Genomic DNA, 11,058 nt, shown 5'->3' with positions numbered 1-11,058 from the left:
GTACCTTACCTCAGCACATTGTATCCAATGAAAAGTTGTCTTGAACAAAGAAAACGTGTTTCTATCCAATCTCCATTTAATTCCAAAAAAACAAACACACGCCTCATTAAAAGTAATTTATGAGAGAGAGACGAGACAGGATTTTTTTCTGTGGGAATGGGATGGGACAGGAGTGAAAGTCCACTCCTGTGTCACTCACTTGTGCCTCAGATGAGGCACAGGTGTGGTGAGGCTGCAGCAGCAGGAGCAGGTAGAGGGAGAGCTACCCAAACTCAGAAGGAGGGAAAAACCAGGAACTCCAGAGCTGGTAAAAACAGGGATCACCCCATATTTCTTCTAATAATATGTAGATGGATGTGTTTTCAGAGCCATGTTGTCTTCCTGTGCAAAGTGATAACAGCTACTTCTGCTGGAGGAGGAGCTTAAGGTGCAAATCACCACATGATATCTCATATGATGACTCGGGCACAGTGATTTAGAAAGCCATTTAGGATGAACATTAAGTATGTAAATCAAATTTGAAATGGCAGTAAATTAGTTTTTAATGGCCACACTTTCTCAGGGGAGCCGCTCAGTGTGGACTTTATATTTTGGCCTCTGTTCAGTCCACACATTACTCTGGCTTTTCAATCCATAACTGAGTTTTTGTGTCATTGAGGTCTTAAAGAGTTGCTGGTTTTAATAAGTTGCTCTTGACTGTGAGCGTGTGTGTGTGTGTGTGTGTGTGTGTGTGTGTGTGTGTGTGTGTGTGTGTGTGTGTGTGTGTGTGTGTGTGTGTGTGTGTGTGTGTGTGTGTGTGTGTGTGTGTGTGTGTCAAAAGGAGATGCACGAGTGAATCAGCATTTCTCACCATGACAGGGAAGGACACTGAAGCTGACATGAAGCGCTGCCTGGAGGGCATGTTTCAGAGAGAGGTGACTGGACTGCAGTTATGAAACGATCAGTTTTACGGACACAGTTGTTTTTATGAAAGTTTTAGAAAGCATATCAACTTGAACAACATTATTCAGCACCAAAGGAAGCAGACGGTCTGATTGAGCAGAGGAGAAAATAGACATCTGACTGCATACTGAGCTTTCAGTGTCCGCAGGATCATCAAACCTGTGTCTCAGGAAAAAAAGAAAAAAAAAACTCAAAGCAAAGATAAAACCAACTCCATGGCGTCCACTGGCGCAGAAGTCGGTGATCTTTGTGAAGGAGCAGGTGTGTGATGTATTTTGTATTGACTTCAAACATTTTTGCAGTGAGCTTTAAAAACCCCAGAGATGTCAGTCACACCAGGGAGAAAGGTGGAAAACATTTTAGAGGAAGAGGAGAGTCAGAGCTCAGAGGAGAGATGAAGAAAACAGAAAAAGTGCCTCTCACCGACAGAACAGCTTCAATCTGTGAGATGTAGGGCAGGAGAAATGTTTGTGTGTGCAAAAAACAAACAAGTAAAAATCTATGCCATCACTTTGAAAAACTATCTGTCTCAAGGCCACTGAAAACACTCAACAACAAGGTGGGAAAATAAAGCTGTGAAGAGATACTTCTGTGAACAAACAGCCTCCCCCATGGGGTCCTGCTACAATAACACTTTAAGATTATTGACTATCCTTTTTTCTTCTTCTTCTGTGGGAAGTACTTCACCATCAAAAGAAAAACTACATAGAATTTTTTTTTTTTCCACAAAAAGTCAGTTATTGCCCAAATTTTGTGTTTGAAATTAAACCTTCACTGATTTAAAAGTTGTTTTGGCTTAATAAAAGCAAAGCGGCTGTGAGGAGTTTCAAAGTGATCTTGAAAAAGTCTCACCTCCAGATATATGTTTCATTGTAACACCTCACTTTGAAAATAGATGATCAGCGCCAATAAAGGTTATTTCTAAATACTAATTCTTAGCTTCCCAATCAGGTTGACCAGGATTGGATTAATTAACAGTATGTCAAAGTCTCTATGACATCGCCTTGCCAGCTGATTAAGTAGTGAGAAAAGAGATCTGCGTTTTTTTCTCCGCTGAAAACGATTTCTGTGATTAATTTTGTAGTGATGGTGGACAGTGGAGCCTGATTGTCAGACAGAAAAAAATGACAGAAGAGCAGAAGAAAGATAAACAGGAAAGTGACAGAGCACACGCAAAAGGATAAAACACGAGCTAAACTGTTTGTGATAATGTTCATTCCAACCCACAGTCAGCAGTTATTCTGCAGTGGTCTGTTCAAACTTGAGAGTCTGTCAATAAAATGAAGAGTGAGGTTACGTTAGCTCTGCTTGGTGAAGTTGGAGTTGGTAGATGAGCACTGAGAGGACATAACTATGGAACCCTAATAGATACATAATTAAATAGATAAAAACATTTTGAAATAAATACCGTTTAAATAAATAACAGACAAAAATATAATATGGCCAATAAATTTCAAAATACAGGAATATCATTATGAAATATCTTTTTTAAATTCTTTAATATTGAATTATTATAATTAAAAATTTTACAATGATTACTTTAACAATTTCATACTTTTTAAAATAATGACATTTTATTAAATCAAAAATAATAATAGTATTTTTTTTCATAATGTCCTTTTCCACAATGGCCTTTTTATTTCATAATGTCATTTATCAGCATAATGACTTGGCCTGTCAATCAAAGAACATAAAGTGGAGCCTTATGAGTATGTTTAGTGATTGGCTGATCCTTTAGACAGACGTTGCTGCAGCACTTGTAGTATTGATTCATTTGACTTTGTAAAAAATGTTTTGTTTTGTTTTTTGTTTTGTTTTGTTTTGTTTTGTTTTGTTTTTTGATTTTTAGAAGCTTGGAAAATTAAAAAAAAAAACATTATTTTAAAATGTATGAAACTGTTAAAATAATCATCATGAAATATTTAGTTATAATAATTTTATATTAAAGAACAATAAAAAATATCTTATAATAGTGCCATATTTTACAATTTAATGATAATATCTTACATTTGTTATCTATCAAAATGTAATTTTTATTTAAAGTTCTACAGTTTCTACTTAGTAGGCGCTTTTGTCCAAAGCGACATACAAATTTACATAGGAGGAAAACCTAGTTAGTGTGACAACATTTTTTAAAATCTATTTATTCAATAATGAATCTTTTGGGTTACATGCTTAAAAAGGATTCACTAATGTTACGAGTTGCAGACACGTCTCAGAGCACCAGGCTGTGGGGAACACTGGACATATAGTCTGATCACTTTCAGGACACTAAAGTACAAACTGAGTTTACAAAGTTTGGTTATTTTCATGTTTCATACATCGGCTCTACATTATAAAATAACTATCTTGTTGCTTTGCATCATGGGAAGAGCTGTCTTGTAGTGTTAAAAAGATCTGCTCTGTGTTCATTTGTTTCAAAACAAACGCACACCTTGGCAAGATTCAGCAAACCTCTTCTCATCTTTACTCCTGAGAGGTTTGACCTCTCTGGGATGTCCCTGCTGCCCACTTCTGCTCCCAACCAAATTAACCTAATTAGTCTGAAGATGGTGCTTTACCCAGCTCCTCCAGTGTTTTGTTTTTCCTGTTCGAGGGGAAAAGGGGAATATACTTTGAATATATTTTTCAATTAAACAATAAAATCTGCTTTTATCAACACTTTCACTCAGCACTTTATCTTTTTTTAGGAGTGATAGTCGTAGACTGGAGGGTATTTTCAGAGTACTCCACTGAGGGCTCATTACTACACACAACCTGTTTCCCATTATCATGATTAATTCAATGCTTGCAGACTGAAAACATTAAAAGGTCCAGCATTAATTGTGTTACATTGTTTAGATTAATTTCTGCATTCTTCTGGCAGAGTTTGATATAACTGGCCTGGCTCCAAAATTCAGGGTGGGTTGGGAAACCAGCAGCCGGAAAATAAAAACTCTTTTGGATGGATGCCTCCACTGAGGGGAGAAACCTGGAGGGTGGGAGAGTAGCAGTGGGCCTGAAGCAGTCACTGACACTTGTACTGTTTCAGTGTAAGCCTCAGAGTCAATGATATAACCCTGTTTGTGTGTAGATATGATCTAGTTAACAACTTTAAAGCAATGTTCACACGCACACAAACAACAATGTTAACTAGCTACAGCCTGTGCCTGGTCTGCGTCACTGAAATGAATAATTCATAAATAGATAGTGTGTGGCACAAAGGTTAGCATGTTAACCTGGAGGGTGCTGTGCTGAATCCCTTTAACAGATTATATCTTGAATTCTCCTGACGTCGCCATAATGAAGTTGCTTTTGTGGAGACAGAATTGGGCCACAGATCTGCAGCTCTCTGTGATTACTGTTTAATTCTGCCTGACCTTGTAGCTGCACCTCGGTCGCCAGAAACATTAGAGATTAAAGAAAGTTAAATTTCCTGACAGTGTCTCGCCGCTGTCTCACCACCAAACCATTTGCATCAGACACGATTCATCCCTCTTCGTTCAGCTACGTGTTTTTTTTTTTTTTTTACACCCTTGCAATAACCTTGTGTAGATCTTTTACATGTCAAACACAAAAGCCCCGCAGGACAGAGACATTCACACATTTTCCTTTCCTCACACTGACAGTTCGGCTCCTTTGGTGACTTTTCAAAGAAGCTCTGCAGTGACAGTGAGTCGGTCTGATGATGATATGTACCGATGAATGTCTCCATCACTGAACGCAGTGTGAACATCGACATGACACACAGACAGAGAGGAACTCTCTTACTTTAACTTTTAGGCAGTACAGACTCAGATTAAATCAAATTTTCTCAAAGCCCACAAACATTTAAAAAAAAAAAACTAAAAAAAAAAAAACAGATGTGAAGGCTAAAAGCACATTCTGTCAACAACAGTGAATCCCAGCTGCACGATCCTCTGTCCTTAACTTCCAGGTTCATATTCTCCTCTCTGCTAATCTATCTCTGTGAGCAGGGATTATATGACACAGCAGGCTAAGAGAAGCCGGTTCAGGACCCATGTGCTATGATTTTTTTTAGTTTAATGTATTTACTTTCATAAGCAGGTGCCAGCTGCTAAGAGAACAACAGTGGAACAAATGCAAGACTTCAACTGACCAAAGCGCAAGACAGAGTTAGACACAAACACTGTCAAGAGAAGGAAACACATTTTAAAGTATTTGAAACCTTTAGAAGGATCTGTCTCCGGTTTCAGGAATTTAAAATAAACAGGATAGAAACAGAACAAGAAAAGAAAAGACACAAAAGGATTGGCTATATGATACAGTGACCCAGTGCGTTTTGATACTGAAAAAAAAAAAAACAGGATAAATGCTGAAAATGATCATTTAAACAGCACAGACCTCAGAAAAATAAACTCAAGGAACTTCTTCTTCCAGCATCTTTTAGTACAAGCCCACAGACTGACCTTCTCACCGGGGTTGCTTTAACATAGCATTTAGTGTTTAACGGCTGATGTTGTGTTGTCTTGTTATTTCTAATTCAGAAGCTCATTTTTTTAAATCAACCCCAAGTTCACACATACACCAGACATCTGACCAGGAGCCTGTACTACAAAACGGGATCCACACACCTGGGAAATCTCTCTGTTACTTGGGCTGACGTAATGATACATTCACAATCCTGATAGGTGGTACTACGAAGCTGGATATCTACTCAGTAAGTGAACCCACGGTTTTCCACTCTTGTTTAGTGCACGTTCACATAAAAGGGGCGGGGTTTGCAGCATCTGACCTATCACAAACACGGAGAAATGGAAGAGACCCTGCAGAGCAGCCTACTCTTCCCTGGAGGAGCAGATGGTTATTCTTCAGAAATACAGAGAACTCAAACACATCATCCAGGACAAAAAGCAACACTGTTGCTACAGAAAGAGCCAGAAAGGAATACTGGCGAAAAATTACAGGGGCAGAGCTCTTCGGCAGTGCCCTTTATTTGCTTTATATTTCCATTTAGTTTTTTGAGGCTCAGCCCCCGTGTGAGTGGGTTATGTGTTGAATATTAGTTCCTCATCATGACCGCAAAAGTATTCGTGCGTTATGTAAATTCATGTGTCTGCAGTGCTGCTATGTGTGACCATTATTGTTAACCTGACTGTGATGTGTAGTATTAGTAACATATAACTCCATCAGCTGATAAATGTAGCTCAGTCCATCCAATGAAAATCTGTATTTTTGGTACAGGATGTCATCTAAGACATCAAAAGGATTACACTGATACATAAAATCTCTTTCTCTCATAAGTGCTCCTCTCATGATCCACACACCAACTTCGACAGGATCTTTCAAGAATAGGCAGGACATTTTCCAAGGCAGCTGATCGGTCAGGAGGTGGTGGTGCTTTTCTGCTCATTGATCTTTTATCCAGATTTTAACTTGCTCCAGAGCAGGCAAGCTATTCAGCATAATTTACTGCAGTGATTTATCCTGATAAGAAGTGAACTAGTATTGTGGGATGGAAAATCCAGAGTTAACCCTGAAGTTACCTTGCCAAGAGAAAATCCAGCTTTGTACTACAGGCCTCAGATTGTAAATTCAAGGGGAAGTGTTTTGTTGTTTTTGTAAACTTGGATTTATTAATCAAGATATGTTGATTATAAATTTCAAATCACTTTAACAAAAGGGGGCTGTTGTTTACTTTACACAACAACCACAGCATCAGTAAAGATGTTCAGTAGTGACAGAAAACTATGTGCTTGTGATGAACGATGCTGTGCAGTTCTGTGTGGTAATGCTTGTGACAGACAGAGACCACTTAAACCTTAATTACATTCACAGTACATTGTGTATAAAGCTGCAGTAATTACTCTTCAGGCACTGCACACCAGTGGTTGCTTGTGCGTGGTTTTGCTGTTAGAGTGGAGGCTCATATGTGTAGAGATTACCTCTAATAAGACTCAGCAGAACCTATTATGTCCATCGCCTCTCATTAAAGTGAGGAAGACAACAAATGGGAGAGAGATGAGGGGGTTTGAGCGAGTGCTTTGATTGGAAGCTTGACCTAGTTACAGAAACTTGGTCCAGATAAAGACATTTAAAAAGAAGTGCTCAATACATGTCAGCAGCAAAGGCTAACAAACTGATTTAACCAATGAGAGACTGCTTTCTCCACAAAAACAACCAGATAAAGTGATGGGTTTATCAATTTTTATGCTGATTTCACAGCCACACATGATGTTGTTGTTGTTGTTGTTGTTGGTACCTGAATTGATATGCTACAATACAATAGGATACAACATGATACAGTGCACTACACTACCATACGCACACAGTACAGACACAGTAATAAGGAAGCCTCATGCTTAGTAGAGTTTCATACACACATGCATGCTGTTGGTGTTCACAGTCTCTCCTATTAGGATATCAACTCAGCTGAGAGGCCCTGTGCTAAACTTAGCCGAGTAAAAGCCATTAGTCATGCTAAAGTTTGAAAACTTTATGTGGATTTCAAAGAAACTAAGTGATTTTTTTTTTTTCATAAATCATTAATTTCGCTGGTAAACATGTAAAAGGTAAGTGGTGTCTCTCACCTGTCCTCTCCTGACATGCTTGGCTTCCACCTCAAAATCAGGAACTGACAAACAAAGCTGTCACTGGTTTAAGAGGAGCTGTGCTGAGTGAAGGGCACCATGTATGAAGGACAGTGAGGGACATGGATGTAGAAATTATTTTTTGGGGTCATTTGAACATTAATTTTGTCTAACCCGGACATACCTTACAGTTAGAGTACAGAACAGTATGGCACAATGGGATGATACAGTATAAGATAAGATACAGTACAATTTATTACAGTAGGATATAACACGTGACAGGCAATTCCTGGCCTAAGGTAACTGTTGATTGATTTTAACTAATTTGATTATCTTATTGAATGAACACAAAAGTCACTAACAGGGTAATGTGAAAGATTAAAAAACTTTTAAAAGAATTAATAATAATAATCAATAAATAACGACAATCATATCCATAGCCTTCAGTAAAACTTCTATTATATGAGCAGTGCAGCAAGTATTTTGAATCATGTAATGCTGCTTTATTGCATGTAGGAGGGTATATCCCATTCCTTGTCAATAAAATGGGCAGTATTTTTTTTACAACCGGCCCTATGGCATTTAAAAAACACCTGTCTCAGATGAGTGACACTCTGCAGACTGGAGTGCATTTTCCACATTTGCTCTAATTTCAGCACAAAGAGCTGTGAAAGCTTTTTCTTTCTTCTTCTGATTAAAAGGGGGTTACACATGTCCTAATGGTACTAGTCAAAAGTAAAATATCTATATTTAGAGAAAGCATTTTAAAAATTATGTCACACAAGCAATATTGAATCCCACCCAAGTTAGATGAGTCTAGGAATTTCTCTTTTCAAGACAACTAAAGCTTCTGACAGTGTCTATCAGAAGAATAAACAACAAAATGTACTGTTTTATCTTAAGATATAAGGATAAAAGGTATTATACAATGATCTATCCATACATCTCACACTGAAATATTGTTTGGGCCAGTACCTTTGAAAACAGTCTCAATTGCATCTTCTCTCTTCAGAAATGTTTCGTTAAAATGATCACTTTCTCACATAGCTTAAGCAGCTCTACTCCTTTGTTTGCATCGCTCAGGATTCTCCCCATATTTGACCTTAGCTATCTGCAGCTATGTTGGTTTATTTTCCAGTCTTTTAATAACTTACTCTTTAGAAAAAAAATGTCAGGACTCCATTCTCAATCCATCATTACAATACAAGGCCAGTCAATAATCTCCATCCAGCCTTTTTCAGGACACCATTCTCGCAATTCTCAATCAGATTGAGATTTAGGACCCCACTGCTGGAACAAGTAACCTAGTCACATCAGAAACATCACCAGTTTAAAATCTCTCAAGAAACAAACCACACAGTTTTTATTGGATCAATTAATCATTTCATCACCACAATCTTTATCTTCTTTTCCTACATTCTTATCTTCCTATTACTCTTTTGCTAACACTTAAGTGATTTTTTTCCTTCAATTTAGGAGTATTTTATTTTTTATTAATTACTGTAATATATTTGTGTATTTGTGTGAATGTATGGGTACATTTCATTCTTGGAGGGTTTTAGGATGGCCACTCGACAAGCCTCTATAGGTTTTATTGGCCCCTCTTGCACATTTCCTGATGTTAGTTTGTTGCTTTGTTCAGTCTTGTTTTGTTCTTTTATGCATGATGTATGGTTCATTTTGTGTTTCGTTGCTCATTTGTGCAATAAAATAAATAAATAAATAAATAAAAGATTAAGGTGTTATTATAGAAACAGACCCGCTTTAGTGGTTTATGTGATCACAGGTATTACCTCTAGATAGAAACCTTATTCTGTTCCAGCTGTTAACATGTTAAATACTGCCATTTAACTTTGACTTTATCATAGGGATCTATGAGGACTGGTTCACTTTTGGAGCCAATTTCTAGTGGACACAAGAGGAACTGCAGTTTTTTTTCTCTATCTCCTGCTTCAGCGTCTTTTTAACTCTGAGGGTTTTTTTCTGCTCATAATGTGTGTACATTGGATAGATATCTTGTTGTTCTAGTATACTGAGTTATTCATTCTACTGTGATAGCAGAGCCAACCTGTTTGTTAATTGAATTTCACTGTTTATTTTAGAGCATTGTATTCTCAACAAAAGATCAATGATGATGCAACCATAGCATTTTAACTCAGCTGGTCTTCCCCAGCTGTGCTTTCACTGAGGCGTCAATTTAATCACAAGAAAGCTGAGTGATGTGTGACGCTGTCCTCCAAGAAAATGACCCATGACCTCAGCTCACAGCTTCTCTTTACCCATGATGCAAGAGAAAAGAGACTACGGCATCAGTTGTGGCGTTTACATCAACGTGAGTCTTAAGCTATGAAAGAAATACCTGACTATACACCACAAGTGCGTCAGTGGATGAACGCCAGCAGGTCTGAAACATTCCTGGAGTGTGTTTGTGTGTGTCATGCTCATCTCTCACACAGCTCTTGTGTTGTTGGTAGGAGAGAGAGACAGGGAGAGTGCTATTTTGGATCAACCTGAAGGCAATGAGAAATGAGGTCAGACGCAAACAATGTCGCAGCAGAAATCAGACATTTCAACAAAGTGACATTTCTGTCACCGAGCACCTCTAAATGTCACTGAGGGTGCAGACACACAACACAATCAGCTGCTGTCGCCGTCATCGGGCGCTGCGTGCACGTGGAGATGTGCTTCCGCAGAGTCGGGATGTGACTTGACTACACCAAGCTCTTCCCACAGAGACAGAAATTTACACACCCCTGACATTTTGGTCCTTCAGTATCTCCTGGCCTGTTTACACACAGTTTTATCAGCCTACACAGCCTGCTCCAGACAAAAGTGTTGTCCCACTGTTACACCTTGCTGTCAGCGAAGCAAGGAACGTTGGGGTTAGGTCATCACTGAGGTGTAACAGTATGTGTGTATCCGAGGTTGTTAGTCACACACGTCACTCACAGCATGAGGTTTTCCCTGTCAGGAAGAGGAAGGAGGGGGTCTCAGGAAGCATGACAGGCATGAAGGACACAGCAAGAGTTACAGTAAAACATGTTCAAGTCACAGGCGCACAGAAAAATAATTAACCCCATTGCAAATTAGTTTTATTCAACACAAATTGTCATTTCTAATGACGATTTCAGTCTTAAAATTATTCAACCCCTTTTAGTAGCGATCTCCCAACCCTGATCACAAGTATGTGATTGAGGCCAATTTTTGCATTTTCAAACTGATCGACGATCAACTTTTTAGCCAATCTTCTCAACTAATCTTTGACCTGTTGGGTGTCATTAAGCAAAAACTGCTGCTGAACGCTAATGCATCAGCATAACTGAGCGCTCTGAGTTTGCCCAACCTCATAAAGTTATGATAAAAACATGATCAACTAGAAAACAGAGCACAGAGCACAGACCTCCGCCAAGCATATTGTGATTGTCACCAACACTTTAGTCCTTCTTTAATGTTATACTGTCTCACAATTATAAAGAATCCTTTGAAAAAGTCCTGGACCAAGACGGTGCTCGAGCTCACCTCAAAATTTTAATCACTACTTCCTTATTCTATTTCAAACATTTCTTGAAAATTTCATCAAGATCCA

This window comes from Halichoeres trimaculatus, unplaced genomic scaffold (assembly GCF_033239565.1).
Source record: "Halichoeres trimaculatus isolate MK-OKI-2021-1 unplaced genomic scaffold, fHalTri1.1 fHalTri1_scaffold_8, whole genome shotgun sequence".
NCBI classification, from domain to species: Eukaryota; Metazoa; Chordata; class Actinopteri; order Labriformes; family Labridae; genus Halichoeres; species Halichoeres trimaculatus.
Note: the sequence above shows the minus strand (reverse complement) of the source record.